At 33.0% G+C, this 18,465-nt stretch overlaps 1 pseudogene; it reads right to left on the reverse strand.

The window, feature by feature from the left end:
* Positions 1 to 352: 352 nt before the first annotated feature.
* Positions 353 to 18,465, reverse strand: part of LOC107665510 (low-density lipoprotein receptor-related protein 1B-like) — a 312,996-nt pseudogene continuing 294,883 nt past the window's right edge.

Genomic DNA, 18,465 nt, shown 5'->3' on the forward strand with positions numbered 1-18,465 from the left:
ACAACTAAACGCATTGAAAATGGCAAGAAAACCCATTTTATTTCATAGTTCTTGGTCCAAAATCACATTAGGTGTAGCTATTAAACCAATAAATGTCCTTCATTTCCCCTTATACAACAGCAACCTGTACGATTCCACAGTGCAATATCAAGCTAGTTTATTTTATAATTATAAAATACTTCAACCCAAAGTGAAGACGGACCAATATACTGTATACATAGTTTTGTATAAAAGTTCTACATTTAGTACATTTCCAGAAAATACAAGCAAACCGGACGTACAAATCGACTATAAAATTATAAAACTTCTTGTGTACATTTGCACAGAGAATGTTTTTTTCTTCAAACAGGGCATTACAAGAGTCCCGCGCGTGTAATTTCACAACCAGTGAGTGAAAGTTAGTCTATAATTTGACAAAATCCATTTTCAGTCCTTTTAAGTGCTTAAAGACATTTGCGATATGAAAATTAAACAACATGTTTTCAAGTTGTACAGTTGCAAAAACCATCGTGGGTTGGTTTCACTTTCAGTTTCGACTGCATATTTGAAGCGCCTGGAAACACCGGTCAACTTAAAGATAAACATATGCAAGAAACATTAATGCGAGATATCAAAAATAAAATCTGTGATGAGCATATGATCCATTTATTAAATAAGTGTCTCTTTTTTTCTAATACTGCTAAATGTAAGAGGCAACTTGGGAATATCTAGGCATTGGCGATCGTTTCACCAACAGGAAAACATATATATAGTGTGTAGGTAAATAAACCTATATAAAATTCTCTTTAAATGTATATAAAGCCTTTTAAGATTGAGCAGCTTTGTCCGTTTCATTTTTTTCGTATTCGTGTAGTGCATTTACAAAGTCACAAAGCAAAGAAAAACACGGCATTTGTCATTTATAAAAAGATATTTTGGTTGCAACAGAAATAAACTAAAACGAAAACCGGCACATATATGTGGGACGCAAAGTGAGATGATTTAACCTGACTGGACATAAAAAGTTTTTTTTTAATTTTATACAGATCTTTATAAAAAAAAAAAAAAGCAGGTTGTGGAAAAGCTAGGTTACGCTGCCGTTTCTCGAATTGTCGTTTCCAGTCTCTTTGGGATTAAATCGCGTCTCATGTCGAGGTTGATGACTGGTTTTCGACAGTGCTGTCCATCATGGTATGTCATCTTTGAATAGATGGGGTTTGAATAGTTCATGGCCTGGAAAAATACAACGATGTTTAAGTTTGGTTTATTTTTTTTAATAATCATAAAACACATCGTATTAAAGAGTTCTGGAATCCACCTGTCCTGGAATGAGTTCCTTTGGAACGTTCTGGATGGGTAAAGTGTGTGCAGTCATTGGGCGCACAGGGGGTAAATTGCGCGGGTCGCTTGACTTCACACACCAGCCCTGAAAAACAAACTAAAACCGTTAAAAACATTGTATATTTAAACAAACTTGCAGATTAAAACCATAAAATAGACTAAATAATTTGGGGAATTCTGGTTCGAACCCAAATTACATATAAAGCCAGTGTTTAAAACTAAATTGCAACAATTCTTTTCTACTTTTGCGAACTCAATTGATCTGAGGGAAAGAAATCGGTCCCATAAGACTAAATGTCCTTGTGGGACACTGGATAAATAAAAGAGAACAAAGAAAATGTTCTGTTTTACTAAACCAAGCAAAACACATGGAGACTTTAGACGCATAAAAAACCTCACACCATATGGAACACGTCAGGACATTTTTGGATACTGAATCTGAGCTATCTCATGATTTGTTGTTTTGCTAAATTTGTTATTTTCATTAGTTTGAATGTGGAAAAATCAGAGCTATTTTTGTTAACTTTTAAAAAACACCATTTCATTACTTGCGTAAATATTAACTGAAAATAAGATATAGAAAAGTAAACTTTTATTTCAGCTAGTTTCATTTTACATTTTCGCTTAAAGTTGACGTAGGCTACTAAAAATAACTAAAACTAAAAACTTTCTAGACACATTAAAACAAAAACTAAAACTAATAGAAATGGCAAAAAAAAAAAAAAACCTTTATAAATTACCAGCAGAACAAATTTATGAAAAAATGTTGAACTATTCTTACATAAATTGCCATTTTGAACTTAACACGACAGAATGTGGGAATTGTTTTATGAATAATTTACACCAATGTTCACGAGAAAGCACTGTCATTTCACAGATTTTGACACGTGGTCATTCACAATTAGATTGACAAAAAAAAAGTTAAGACCAACAAATTACGTAATTTACGTCAAAACTACTTACAGTTCGTCAGTTAAGTCCATAAAGTAATTTTAAAAACTTACAGTTCCTACTCGTTTAGTACCTTATGAGGGTCAAGGGTAAAGCTGGGGTGAAGAAAGCTTCCCACATCTACGTGATTGTCGTGGTCAACTTCGTACATGTTATAGGATGGATTCCCGATCTCCACGTTCAAGCCACCATTCGCCATGGGCTGCCGCTGAACCTGCTTACCTCTGTGAAGGGATAAATGTGTATTATCTTTGTATAGTTTTCACAGGAACATTTAGCACACCAGTTAAACGCTGAAGCACAGATGGCTTACGAGATTTTCTACAGCATTATCAATAAATCAGATGTGTAATATTCTGATTAGACATCTAATCCAGCTAATTACAGATTTGTTTATGTGTTTACCGTCGACATCTTTTGCAAATAAGGAGTCCCACTGCAACAGCGGCGATAATGCATACAAGAAGAACTAGAGGCACTATTATGGCAATACTTCCTGAAAAAAAAGAAAAGAATAGAAAAAAATAAATGTACTTTACTATACACACACTCATAGCATATTTTATTTATTTCAAATTTTATTTTGATATGATATTGAAATATATGTTGTTGTTCAATATGATTTTAATTGGTTTTATTGGTTTATTGTTTGCAGGTTTTCATGCTGGGTCAATTGTATGTTATATATTAGTTTATAAAACACATTTAATAGGCTTCACAAACAAACAAATAAATAAAAAATAAAAAAATAAATTCCATTATTTATTTATTTATTTTTGCGAGGGAAAAAAGTAATGACACACCAGTGTACCATATTTGTCAGCTAATTACAGATTTGTTTATGTGTTTACCGTCGACATCTTTTGCAAATAAGGAGTCCCACTGCAACAGCGGCGATAATGCATACAAGAAGAACTAGAGGCACTATTATGGCAATACTTCCTGAAAAAAAAGAAAAGAATAGAAAAAAATAAATGTACTTTACATTTATTCAGGTACACTTTATATACATAAAATGGAAGTGATATGAATGCAAATGCACATACTTTATATATTTAGCGATACATTAAGAGCGGGGTTGGGGGTTGAAAACTTTTGAACAGAATGAAGATGTGTACTATCCTTCAGAAGCTACAGGAGATACTTACATTTTTCCAGAAGACACGAGTACAATTTACCATGATTTTCAAATTTCAAAAGTTTTCATACACTTGACGCTAACGGCTAACCTCTCTTAGATAACATGGCTAAAATGTCAACTCTTCTTTTCAAAAAATGAAACGAATGAACTGGCTGTCAGTTTGACTGACGATTAGGGGAATATTAATCACTACAAACTCAGACAGAAGGGAAGAATAGTGTTTTCTCTCCTGACTGACTGACGTCAAATTAAGGAATTACACCTACACATTTGCTTAAATAAGGCAATCCCAGAATGCATTGCAATGATCATCCAAAATGGTGGACTATATGGGAAGTGCTGAGTATAAAATAATTCAATAATGAGAACGATCTAATTACAAACAACCTTTCACCCAATATTTATGGCATTACATACATTTTTTTATATATTTGTGCCATTAACTTAGCAACATGTGCTAAAAACAAACACCATTGGAATCTGTGATTGTGATGACGTTTCACAAGTTTGTGTGTTTGTGACACTCACTTCCGCTAAAGTTTTCTGAGCGGTTGGTCTTGGGTGCGGGTCTTTCGCACTGCGTTCCTGACCAGTTTGCAGAGCACCTGTGAACAGAGAAGAAACAAAAATCACAGCTGGTAAAATTTACAATGCATTAACTTCTTCAAATCATCATTTGATTAGATTTATACAAAATAACAGTTTTAATTTACCCCTTATACCTTAATAATTAAGTTTTTCTCTCTGAGTTTCCTTTATTCATAATTATGGTACCATTTGTTATAATGATTTTGGTTTTGACAAACACGATTTAATGACACACGCAGTTTAAATCACAGGAGGAGCTGTAAAATCCAGCCCAAGGGATGCATTGTTTTTACTTGAGACACATGCAAAGTGTGTGTTTGTGTGACAAGGGACTTCCTGGATCCAAACGGCATGCGTCCACAGCGGAACTCCAGGCATGTGAGAGATTATGCGCTTATGAGAGATGGTGGCGTGAATGAATCTGTTCGAAAGCAATATTTAATCAAACTTCCTGTGGACAGGGATTCTGTTTCCTGCAGGAGGATGCACATGGATGCACATGGTGACAGAACATCTAGAAGAAACAGATCGTGGTGGGAACATCCCTCTAGATAAAATTCTTCTGCTGGATAAAACAAAATGCTTGGAAATGTCTGAGGAAGTTTATGGATAGGGCACCAAATAGGATTATTAAGATAATTTTACAAATTTATTTAGACATCCTATAAATAAAAAGATTATATATATATATATATATATATATATATATAAATTGAAATAACAGAACAAATATATTTTTTAATATAGTAATGCAGTAATGCATTAAATATAATATTAATCTAATACATAACAATAACAAAATAATAAAGTTTAAAACCAGTACATAAATACAATACGATTCCATTATTTATTTATTTATTTTTGCGAGGGAAAAAAGTAATGACACACCAGTGTACCATATTTGTGAAAAGTGCCCTGTTTAAACATGAGCAACGTTTAAAAAAAGAAAGAAAAAAGAAACGAAAAGCAGAAAAACATGTCAAATATGGAAAAACAAAAGAGCAGCAAAATGGAAAGAGAACAAATAAAGGAAATTATGAATTTTCCAACAAAAAAAGATGATAAATAATGGATACCAGAAGAGCAATCAAAGACAGGTTGTCCTCAGCATATGCAGAACGATAACCACTATTACATATTCAAAAATACCAGTCATGACAAACATACAAATGAAACAAACACTGAGAAACGCACACCTACAGTATGGTGCGGAGAGATGGCGGCGTGTGTCCGGAAAAGCGGAGTGCAATGCGAAATGTGAAACGTGCTCTTGGAAGCTGTGCGAGTTGGTTTGCGATGTTTGTGCGTGTTTATTCAACGAACAGCCCAGACGCATGCTGACCGCGGCGGATGGGATTGTGGGAATGTTCTGGAATGTTTTGGAAACTGAATGAACCAGGAAGACCTACTTGCAGCGAGGTTTGTTATAGGTGGTGAGGGAACAAACGCCCTGGTTCTGACAGTAGTGATCGCACGGGTTAGCTCTCTCGTCACACCTCAGGCTTTTAAACTCGGACGGGCAACTGAGGAGAACGCAACCAGACCAGAAGAGAGACGTGAGGACAACACAACAGAAAAAAGACCCGAAATACACTCAAACTATATCCTCAATATACTCAAAACACCTGTAGGCTGTAATGCCCTTCTGTATAAGGCTGGGTGATGTGAACATTCAAATAAATTATGAATACTGTTCAGCCTTTTCCCAAACATTAGGGTGAATTTCATGAAACCTGTTAAGAACATGCCTGGGTAATAGTTCACATGAAATTCTATGCTGCATAAAGCAAATAAATCCTGCTTTTAGGACTATTAAAATATTTTGCTTTGTGACATTTTCATGACAATTACCGCAATACAAAAATTAAAAATAAATTAAATAATCTAATTATCATTACCGTAATGCAAAATAAATCTCATCAATAAATCTTATTCTCGTTACAATGAATGAATTAATGATCTGATTTTTAGTATCATAATACAAAAAAAATGTAATCCTCTCATTTGCATGACCATAATGCGAATAAATGTTATTCTCATTACAAACAAACAAAAAAAAATCAATCTATTTTTTCATTTCATAATGCAAAAAAAATCTAATTTTCATGACAAAAATGCTAAATAAATCTCATTCCCATTACAAACAAACAAACAAATTCTCATTATTATAATGCAACAAAGTAAAAAATATAATTCTCATTACCATAATAAATAAATTTAATTAATTAATTTAATTACCACAATGAAAAACAATCATTAGTATTGTAATGCAAAAACAAATAATAAAATAAAATACATAAATAATTAATTTGTATTACACTGCAAAACAAAATCTAATTAAGTAAACAACATAAATTCTCATATATATATAAAACATTTTCATCACTGTAAAGTAAAATAAAGTAAAATCAAATATTATCATTGTTATTACATTTACACAACCAATCAATCTCATGAATGCGAGGCAAAATAATTGGAAAATAAATCACTCATTATATTAATGTAGAAAAATTAAATAGTATACTCATCATCATAATGCACAATAAATGAACAAATAAATAAATCAGTAAATAAAAACCTAAAATAAATAGTCTGAATCCCATTATTGTAATGCATTTAATGTAAATGAAAAGATTTTGTTTCACACTGATGTCAATCTCCGCTGACAACAAACCTTAGTCAAATGTTAGATGCTTTGATTCACTGCAGTAATGAGAATTTGGGGAGAAAGTCACATTGCAAAAAAAAATCCCACAATATAAATTATCAGCTGTCATACTGCTTTATAAAACAAACCAGCTACTATGGGCCTGCTTACAACACAAAGCAAATCTGCTGTTCAAAGAACGTCTTCTAGGAATATGATCAAAATGAAATGAAATCCACAAACTTGCTGGACACACAAGTCCTTTATTCGAATTTAACACAAAACTCTTATCAGTATCTCCAGCCGCCTTCATCTACTAATACCCACTATAGCAAACTCTAATGAAACTGCTGGATTAGATAATGAAATAGAGGACGGACAAACAAAAGACAAAAAAAAAAAAGAATCTTTGATGAGGTGGTTTGAAATCAAGCAGGTCTATATAAGCAGGACACACTCATTTTTCCAGGTAATCTCTGAATGTCTAGCCACCGTCATTACCAACCCTTCACCTTCAGCGACCAACGAAAAACACAAGATTGAATCATCTGAATGCAAATTGATTCGGCCCTGAAGGACACAATGGCTTTATCCGAGCATCAACGACGAGAAATGGGAAAAAGAAGTGGAAACGAAGACCAGGTGTTATGGCTAAAGCCAACAAAGGATTGCATCCATCTTTAAGGGAGATTTTCTTCAAGAACGCGTAAAGGAAGAGACTTTGAGAGACTTCTGACTTTGCTTAGTCTGACATTAAGAGGGTGATTCATGCTTTTATGAATACTTATTCTTCCTGGAAGGGCTGATGTTTGGCATCCCATTCATTTTCACTGGTTTGATCCATTCAGACTGATTTCCTTGAGGAAAAAATAGTGATTTGCACTCTTATTTTGTCCTCTGAATGTTTTTGAGGGAGCACCATCTCCCGTTCCTCCAGATAAAATGCCTTTGGCAAACAAGAAAAATGGAGGCAGGTAAAAAAAATATATATTAGTCTGGTAGGGTTTATTGTGTGTTGAAGAGGAAAGTAAAGACTCCATCAGTGAGGGATTCACGGCAGCCAGACAAAACTCAAATCATTTCTGAGAGATGGAGTACGTCCACTGCCGCATTCAGTAGCTGTACAATGGCTCAACAGCTTTTTTATACCATCCATCTATCAACTTCTTTCTTCACTTATGAATATATATATGCCTCTATTAGCGGAAAAATGGTTTTACTCTGCGTCCATTTCATTGTGGTCGGTTTCTCTCACTTGCTTAAAAGCGATTATTATATTCGCAATTCCATTTGGTGACACTAAAAACTATGCACTTACCATTCCTCTAATAACGTCAAGGTTTCGTGCAGAATAAATGTTGTAATTTAGTGTTTTGTGACCATTTTCCAACCTTTCTCTTAAGCATTAATTGAAACAGGGTGTTTTGCTACTGTACCTTTAAGGCTATATGTAAATGAGTTCTGTCGTGATTGGCTAGCCATTCATGAGCTCGCCTTGATGTGTTCTTGAGAAAAGTAGAAACGTCTGATTCATGAATTAATCATTTGTTTAGATCTTGTCAATCAGAGAGTCTGATTTAGTCAATGAATCAGTTGATTCAGTTCACAAACAGCGATTAATGGCTGAAATTACTCACACAAAACTATCGAATGGCTTCAGACATATTTGAATATTGCAAATAAGTTGTGTGAACAATTTTTAGGACAGCTGTATGGCGCGTCGGCATTCTTAACAGAAGCTACAAAGCTTCACTTCCTGCTCATTGTAATTTCCTAGAAAATAGTAACTTATTTTTTCATGCCTTTTTTCATGTGTTCTGCAGAAGAAAGGAAGTCAAAAAGGTTTGCAATCAGATCTGGAAGAAACGAGAATTTATTTTTTTGAGTGTACTCAAAAAAAAGTGGGATGTCAATATGAATGATTTAATTTCTTCACTTTTATAATCTTTGTCCTGTCTAGAAATTTGGTGACAAGAAATAACATACTTAGCATCCCACTTATAATGTCAAGGTTTATTGCACCAAAATGTTGTAATTTACAGTAGGTCTTTTAGACCATTTTCCAACTTATTACTGAGTTGAAACCGGCTGTTTTGCTACTCTACCTTTAAGACTGCATGTAAATGAGCTCTGTTGTGATTGGCTAGCTGTTTATGAGCTCATAAAAGTAGAAAAGTCTGATTCATGAATTAATCATTCGTTTAGATCTTGTCAATCAGAGAACCTTGATTTAGTCAATCAATAGTCAATTTAGTCAGTATGGCTTCAGACATCTTAAAATATTTGGAAATAAATTGTGAACCATTTTTATGACAGTTGTATAGCGTGTCTGCATTCTTAATTGAAGCTACAAAGCTTCACTTTGTTCATTTCACTTTCCTGTTCATTTCCTGGAAAATAATAACTTTTCTCTATAAAATTTCTCTTTTTATGTGTTCTGCAGAAGAAAGGAAGTAATAAAGGTTTGCAATGAGATTTGGATGAAATGAGAATTACATTTTTGGGTGTACTGTCCCTTTAAGGGATTTTTCGATATGAATGATTTATCTTCACTTTTATAGTCTCTTCTTTTTTTGGTGACACAAGAAATAACATACGTAGCATTCCATTTATAATACTAAGGTTTCTTGCACCAAAAATTTTGTAATTTCATTTTTTGACCATTTTCCAACGACAGTTGTATGGCACGTCTGCCATACAACATTTTTAATTGAAGCTACAAAGCTTCACTTCCTGTTCATTGTAATTTCCTGGAAAATAATAACAATTTCTCCTTGAGTTTGTGTGTGTGTGTGTTCTGCAGAAGAAAGGAAGTCATAAAGGCTTGCAATGAGATTTGGATGAAATTAGATTGTAATTTGTGGTTGTACTGTCCCTTTAAGGGATTTTTCCAATATGAATGAACTGGAAAGTAACCCGTTTTTTTATTATTTATTTTTCACTTTTATAGTCTTTTTCTCTATATAAATTTGGTGACAAGAAATAACATACTCAGCATTCCACTTACAATGTCAAGATTTCTTGCACCAAACAGTTGTAGTTTAGTTCTTTTAGACCATTTTCTGACCTTTCTCTGAGTTTTTAAATTAATCAGGCAGTTTTGCTACTGTACTTTTAAGACTAAATGTAAATGAGCTCTGTTGTGATTGGTCATTTATGTGCTCGCCTTGATGTGTTCTTGAATGAATCATTCATTTAGATCTTGTCAATCAGAGAGGCCAGTTTTGTCAATTAATCAGTTGATTCAGTTCACAAACCCATCTGAATGATTCATTCACAAATCTGAGTGACTCACATTACTCACACAATTACTCACAGAAAACTATTGTATGGTTTCAAATGACTTTGAATACTGCATATAAGTTGTTTGGACCATTTTTAACGACAGTTGCATGGCACGTTTGTATTCTTAATTAAAGCTACAAAGCTTCACTTCCTGTTCATTGTAATTCCCTGGAAAATAGTCATTTAATTGAATTTATCCTTAAGAATTTCCTTTTTCATGTGTTCTGCTGAAGAAAGGAAGCCATAAAGGTGTGCTGTGAGATTTGGATGGAATGAGAATTAAATTTTGGGGGAGTACTGTCCCTTTAAGGCATTTTGTTTTCACTTTTATAGTCTTTTTCTCTCTAGACATTTCCGAAGTTGTATGAACCACTTTTGACAGTTTTATAGGGCATCTGCATCCTTAATTTAAGCTACAAAGCTTTACTTCGTGTTCATTGTAACTTACTGGAAAATATAACTTTTCTCCTTAAGATTTTTTTTCCATGTGTTCTGCAGAAGGAAGGATGTCATAAAAGTTTGCAATGAGATTTGGATGAAATGAGAATTAAATTTTATGGGTGTACTGTCCTTTCAAGGGATTTTTTTTTAATATGAATGATTTATTTTCTTCACTTTTATGTTTTTTTTTTCTCTAGAAATTTGGTGACACAAGAAATAACATACTTAGCATTCCACTTATAATGTCAAGGTTTCTTGCACAAAAATGTTGTAATTTAGTTCTTTCAGATCATTTTCCAATGTTTTATTGAGTTTTGAAATGAAACAGGCTGTTGTGCTACTGTACCTTTAAGACTATATGTAAATGAGCTCTGTTGAGATTGGCTAGCCATTCATGAGCTCACCCTGGTGTGTTCTTGAGAAAAGTAGAAAAGTTTGATTCATGACTAAATCATTATTTTAGATCTTGTCAATCAGAGTCTGATTTTGTCAATGAATCATTTGATTCGGTTCACAAACCCATCTGAATGATTCATTCACAAATCTGAGTGACAGCGCTTAATAGCTTAAATTACTCACACAAAACTACTGTATGGCTTCAGACATCTTAGAATATTGCAATTAAGTTGTATGAACAATTTTTACAGTTGTATAGCGCATATGCATTTTTGATTGAAGGTACAAAGCTTCACTTCCTGTTCATTGTAATTTCCTGGAAAATAGTCATTTAATTTCTTCTTAAGAATTTATTTTCCCATGTGTTCCGCAGAAGAAAGGAAGTCATAAAGGCTTGCAATGAGATTTAGATGAAATGAGATTTAAATTTTTTTAGGTGTACTGTCCCTTTAAGTGATTTTTCGATATGAATGAACTAGAAAGTAATCCGTTTTTTTTTTCTTTCACTTCTATAGTATAGAAAAAACACTCTAGAAATTTTGTGACAAGAAATAACATACTTAGCATTCCATTTATAATGTCAACGTTTCTTGCACCAAAAATGTTGTAATTTAGTTCTTTATGACTATTTTCCAACCTTTCTCTGAGTTTTTAAATGAAATAGGCTGTTTTGCTACTGTACCTTTAAAAGTATATGTAAATTAGCTCTGTTATGATTGGCTAACTGTTTATGAGCCCGTCTTGGTGTGTTTGTGAGAAAAGTAGCAAAGACTGATTCATGAATAAATCATTCTTTTAGATCCTATCAACCAGAAAGTCAGATTTTGTCAATGAATCAGTTGATTCAGTTCGCAAACCCAACTGAATGATTCATTTGTAAACCTGGATGACTCACTGATCTTTACAGAGCGTATAATGACTTACATTTCTTACACAAAACTATTGTATGGCTTTAGATCTCTTAGAAAATAGTGAATAAGTTCTATGAACCGTTTTTACAATACTCTCGTTGCACATCTGCATCTTTTATTGAAGCTTTAAAGCTTCACTTCCTGATCATTTAAAATAGTGACTTAATTTCTTCTATAGACTTCTTATTTTGTGTGTTTTGAAGAAGAAAGTAAGTTATACAGGTTTAGAAATGAGATTTGTATGAAATTATATTTTAATTTTTGGGTGCACTGTCCCTTTAAGGCCTTTTTAGCATGAATCAACTGGAAAATAGAAGCACTTTTTATTTTCTTCACTTTTTCTCTCTATAACTGTCCCTTTAATAGCAGGAATAAATTAGAAAGTAGAATCACTTTTGTTTCTTCAGTTTTACAGCTTTCTTCTGTCTTTTTGCGTTTTTTTTCCAGCACCTCTCATTGGTTTCTCTGCCTCTCTCTAACATAGAAATATAGAGGTCGATATAAGTGGCAGATTATGGACCCCTGCTATGATAATTCACTCTTCTGCTATAATACTCCTTCTCTCCTGTTCACCTTTACAAAACATTCATCCTCCCAAGTCAGACGAGCAGAAAAAAAATTCTATTAAAGTGGTTGCCGGAGGGAGCAATTTAAAACGAATGAATCTAAATAACGGCAGGCAATTTGTTGCTGTAGAAAGCTATTAAGAAATTACTCACTGACAGAACGGCAGGCCCGTCTCGGAGTCGAGGTGGCAGGTTCCGCCGTTATAACAGTATCCGTCACACAACTGACAGCTGGCTGCGATTCTGCCATTCGTACAGCTGCGAACACACATGTGAACAACAGCAGCAATGAAATTCGATGCAAATCTTGTCGTTTCATCTTGATACTGAGTCATTAAATTATCAAGGAATATGAATTGTTCAAAAAAATTGAGTATATACGCACAAAAAAAAAAACATTTAAAAATATACTGTTAAATGTACTAAACACATATAGAAAGAATATAGATGTATTAATTATATGATAGTTCCCTTTCAGTCGGTCACTCTCGACGTCACGTCGGATGACCGACGAATTGGGATCTCGCTTAGAGAGACTTAGTTTACACTCGAAGTAGATTGGTCCCTCTAAGCGAGATACCAATTTGTCGGTCATCCGACATGACGTCGGGAGTGACCGACTGAAAGGGAACTTGAAATTAACCCTGAGAAGAATAATTGCTATAATTTTTTTATTTATTGATAGGTCATGTTATCTAAGAAATGGAATCTTATTGTAAAGTGTTTTTAATACTAGTTTCCATCTATCTGATATACACTTAATATATGTAATCTTATCTAAATTTATTATAAAAGCTGAAGTTTGTTACTTACTGAAAAGTTATATTATAGCTGGTGTCAGTGATCTAACATTGCATTTGGTCAGACTCAGCCCATTGCTTTACTTAAGTATATTATATTTTCCTTTTACAGCTGCAGACTGAGGAAGATCCTGAAACACACCAGCAAACCCACAAACAGACAACACGTTACAGTTGTTTTTCAGCGAGAGCAGAAATCTGACAAAAACTTTTGGGTGAAACTTGTTTACTTTTTTCATACTTTTATTACTTGTGGAAAAACTTGAAACAATTTTAAATAAGTATAAAGAATGGCACTGATTTTGTACATTTAATTTTTATTTAACATTATTAATAAAAATAATGTTGTTCAATTAGCATATTTTTGTGTTTTGCTTTGGTACCGAGAACCATGGATTTTCACTGGTATTGGTACCGAATACTGAAATGTTGGTACCGTGACAACACTATTATACAATGATATAAAATGTTATATTTTATTTTACTAGTGCTGTCAAACGATTAATCACAATTAATCGCATCCAAAATAAACGTTTTTGTTTACATAATATATTAATTATGTATACATAAAGACACATACATACAGTATACGTTTTGAAAATATTTCATTATATTACATATATATTATTACATAAATACTACATGTACTGTATATATTTATATTCATATAATTTATATATATATATATATATTAGGGCTGTCAGTCGATTAAAATATTTAATCGTGATTAATCGCATGATTGTCATAAGTTAACTCGTGATTAATCGCAACTTAATCGCACATTTTTTTATCTGTTCTAAATGTACCTTTAATTAATACTTTTCAAATTTGTAATACTCTAATCAACATGGGCATGGACAAATATGGATGCTTTATGCAAATGTATGTTTATTATTAGTGAAACCATAGTCAACATAAGAGCATGAAGACTAGACATGTTTCACAGGTCATAGATGGTTTTCAAAGAACTTGTTCATGTCTATTACCAGGTTCCCATTACTTCTCTTTGCACTGAGCAATTTACTTACATTATTACCTTTGTTTGTCTCTCTGTGTCCACATACTGTATTTTGATGCAGCCAAATTCTCAATAAAACTGTTTTCATTTTTATATTTGACTGTTTCTGTTGTCATACAAATGAATATGAAATTCGTAATGAATATGAAATAGTTACTGAAACGCAGTACCGGCGAGTTTCAAAAGAAGGTTTATCCAAGAAGTCGCTAGATGTGTCAAAAAGTCGCTAAATCTAGTTGGCAAGACTGTGCATCTCCATTTCTCCAACTACGGGTTAGGCCACGGGTCAAACAGAATGTGCTGCATTAATTGCGCGTTAATAAAATGAGTGCCGTTAAAATGAATTTGCATTAATGCGTTAACGTGTTAATTTTGACAGCCCTAATATAAATATATTTAATATATTAACATAACATATTTTTCTTAAATATATACATGTATGTGTTTGTATTTATATATACATAATAAATATACAGTACACACACATACATTATGTAAAAAAAAAACTTTTAGTTTGGATGTGATAAATCATAATCATTTGACAACACTAATTTTCACACTTATTTTATATTTACATTTAGATATATTGCATAATATTATATAATAAATTAGTGCTGAACTGCTAATGTCACTTTACTGAATACACACTTGCAGGCGACATCTCCAGTCTCTTCGTCTACGATACACGGGGCCCCTCGGCAGCGGAGACACCGGTCCGTCTCACATTTCGGCCCCTCGTAGCGGGTGGGACACACGCACTCCACGTGTCCAGAGCCGGACAGTGTGCAGCCTTTGGAGTTCTCACAATAATGGTGACAAATATCTGCCATCAGACAGAAAGACGATTATGACTGATCTGAAGCAATGTATGCTAACTTCCTGTCATATTTGACCTCTTCTGCAAAGCAACTAAATGGTTTTGTCTAATTTCAAGTGTTTTAAGTGTCAAAATAGTGCTGCTCGCAGAGTTTGACATTAGCATGTTACTAAGCTAACAGTGTGATACTCTGCATAAGCAGCCTATTGACAGCCTATGATGCCTGTAGTAGATATCAGAATTGAGCTAATGAACCAAAAAAAGTTTTATAATGAAACAGACTGGTACTCACGGTGTAGACAGCGTTCTCCGGTGTATTCTGCCAGACAGTGGCACACGGGTTGGTTCCCCAGGGTCATGTCACATGTGCCTCCGTTCAGACAGTAACTGTCACAAACACGCTTCTCACACAGAGGACCAGTGAAACCCAGAGCGCAGCGACACGTGGGCTTTCCTGTTGAAAATACACCTTATTTTAGTGACTTTAAACATGGCTCGATCATTTTATGCAATACTCTTAATTAGGGTTAATTTATTGTAATATTTAATTTAATATTTAAATATTTTAAATATTTTAAAAAATGTAATTTAATTTAATTTAATTTAATTTAATTTAATTTGATTTGATTTGATTTGACCTGAATATTTTTGACTTAGAGTACATGATAAACTGAGCAGGTCATAACTGAGTACTAAAATTAAACTGAAAAATATATAGGACCCCAAAATATCACAAGTCTCTTGCAAGCTGTGTTGTTACTGTTAAGTAGAACTATTAAAAAATTATTTTAGTTCATTAAAACAAAGCTGAAAGAAAACACTCGGTGGAAATCTTAATATATATGAAATTAAATACTAAAATAACTCAAATATAAAACAAACTGCATAATGAAAAATAAATTGATGCTAAATAGAAATATATATTTAAAAATATCCAAGACACAATAAAAATAACAAAAGCACACAACAATTACTAAAACTTAAAAGAAAATTAAAAAGAAAAATACATTAAAGCTAAATAAAAATATTTAAAAAGTTATACAAACAACAAAAGCAACAATTACTACAACAAACTAAAATTAAAATGAAACTGAAAATATACAATAAAAATAAATGCAAAATTAAAAATAGTAATAAAATGAAACGTGCATTATGAAAAAATAAATTAAAACTAAATATAATTTAAAAAAAATCCAAGACACAATAAAAATAACAAATGCACAATTACTTAAACTTAAAATTAAATTAAAGCTAAATAAAATATTTAAAAGTTATAAAAACAACAAAAAACACAATTACTAAAACAAAAATAACACTGAAAATATAAAATAAACATAAAAAAATAAATAAATGCAAAGTTAAAATAGTAATACAAATAAAAAGTGCATGATGAAAAATAAATTAAAACTAAATATAATAAAAATAACAACACACAATAAAAATAACAAAAGCACATAAAAATGACTAAAACTTCAACTAAAATTAAAAAGAAAAATAAATTAGAGCCAAATAGAAATATAAAAAATGTTATAAAAACAAAAGCAACACAATTACTTACTGAAAATATAAAATAAAAAAACAAATGAAAAACAAACAAAAAAATAATTCTTATAATAGTATATAAATAATACTACAATAATTTCTTTAAAAGAAAAAGAGAAATCTTACTGACTCTAAACTTTAAAAGGGTAATGTATGTCCGATATAATTAACTTCTTTAGTGAAGTTTCAGTCAACAACATTCTTGTGACAAAATAGTAGAAACAGGACAGAAAATGACATATAAAGCTAACAGAAATATTCACAAAAAAGCAATAATTCCATTAAAACCCCCTAACCCTAACTCATAACAACTGCTAAAACTTAAATTAAAATTAAAATGAAACCTGAAAATATACAAATAAAAGTTAATTCAAAATAACACTAACTGTGAGGGAATAAAATTCACAGGTACTTACTGACATAACAAAAAAATAAAAATAAAGCAATTAACATCCTTAGTACAGTACTTAATTTACAGGCTAATAGTGCAAATCACAGTGATCTATGCTAGTCTTTGCCTTCTTAGCCACCAGAATGTGATTATTTGAGTTACTGTGACAGAGTCACGGCGTTCTAGCGGGGATTTGCGTGACAGTACATCTGTTGGGCATTGATTTCGCACGTTCAACACACACTCAAAGCCAAGGGATCTTCATCCTACTGTTGGTGGTCCATCTGCCAGCTGGTGCAAACGACAGTTTTAACGCAAAGACGTCAACAGAAACAATTCCTGACTGTTTCTCAGACGTTAACACACTTCAAATGATTTCCATCCAGAATTTGGTTCCTGCCAAAATATCCTTCAGAATAAAAAGGCAAAACAGGGAGTGATTTACACAACACCTTCCTGAAGCTTTCGCACTGATATATTTTTCGAGGTTGCGATAACAAATGGGCAAAGAAACGCCTGGTGTTAGCAAAGCAATAGCAAACAGACAGTGAGTGAACATGACGGTGCACTTTTGGGAAACAGGCTGTCAGCAGTTGGCGTACATGCGTCAGGGGAATTTCAATAACGTTCGTTAGCTGGAACAATTACCAACTATTTAATTACCTGTCCAAAACCCTGACGTCCATGTGTATGCATTCTTTCAGTCAGGTATATTAAAGGGATGGTTCACCCTAAAATTTAAATTCTGTCATTAATTACTCATCCTCATGTCGTTCCAAAGCCGTAAGACCTTTGTTCATTTTCAGAACACAAATTAAGATATGTTTTGATAAAATCCAAGAGCTTTCTGACCCTGCATAAACAGCAAGGGTACTACCATGATCAAGACCCACAAAGGTAATAAGGACATTGTTAAAATAGTCCATGTGACATCAGTGGTTCAACAGCAATTTCATGAAACTACAAGAAGACTTTATTCAACAACTTCTTCTCTTCAGTGTCAGTCTTTGATGCGCGTTCGACATGAGGGTGAGTAATTAAAGGGGTCCTATTATGCTTTTTCACTTTTTGCATTTTAGTCAGTGTGTAGTGTGTATGTTTGTGTATGTTGATCTACAAAGTTACAAATCTCAAAGTCCACTCCAAAGGGAGATATTTAGTTTTTTAAAAATCCCTTTTCAAGAACTACAACTAACGGCTCATTTGGACTACAGTGTTGCTTTCCTGGGTTTTGTGATGTCACAAAGCGGCTCATTAGAATATAATTAAAATAATTCCCGCTTATGGAAATTCGAATGGTTGGGGGTTAGGAAGGGGCAAGGTTGTGGTTAGAATGCTTGGTTGAGTGCATCAGACAAGACGACGACAAAGAAGAAGTGCTGCTGCAGAGTTAGTGCATCAGAGAAAACGAAGAAGAAGAAGAGCTGCTGTAGCGTCAAGTTTTCGCCATGTTGAAGAAACGCTGTTTTTTTTCACCCCCGTGCCCAAACGTCTTTGTTTGGCCTTCCTAAAGCGGACGACGTCAGGAAACAGTGGTTGCAATTTATTTTTTAACTCTGTTCCTGAGCATTAAGCGGTTGTTGACATCGTATCTAAAACGTGATTTAGCCAAAAAAACAACAACAACAATAACGTTACCACTCTAATATGT

Source organism: Sinocyclocheilus anshuiensis, unplaced genomic scaffold (genome assembly GCF_001515605.1).
Source record: "Sinocyclocheilus anshuiensis isolate Anshui unplaced genomic scaffold, SAMN03320099.WGS_v1.1 scaffold543, whole genome shotgun sequence".
Taxonomy (NCBI): Eukaryota; Metazoa; Chordata; class Actinopteri; order Cypriniformes; family Cyprinidae; genus Sinocyclocheilus; species Sinocyclocheilus anshuiensis.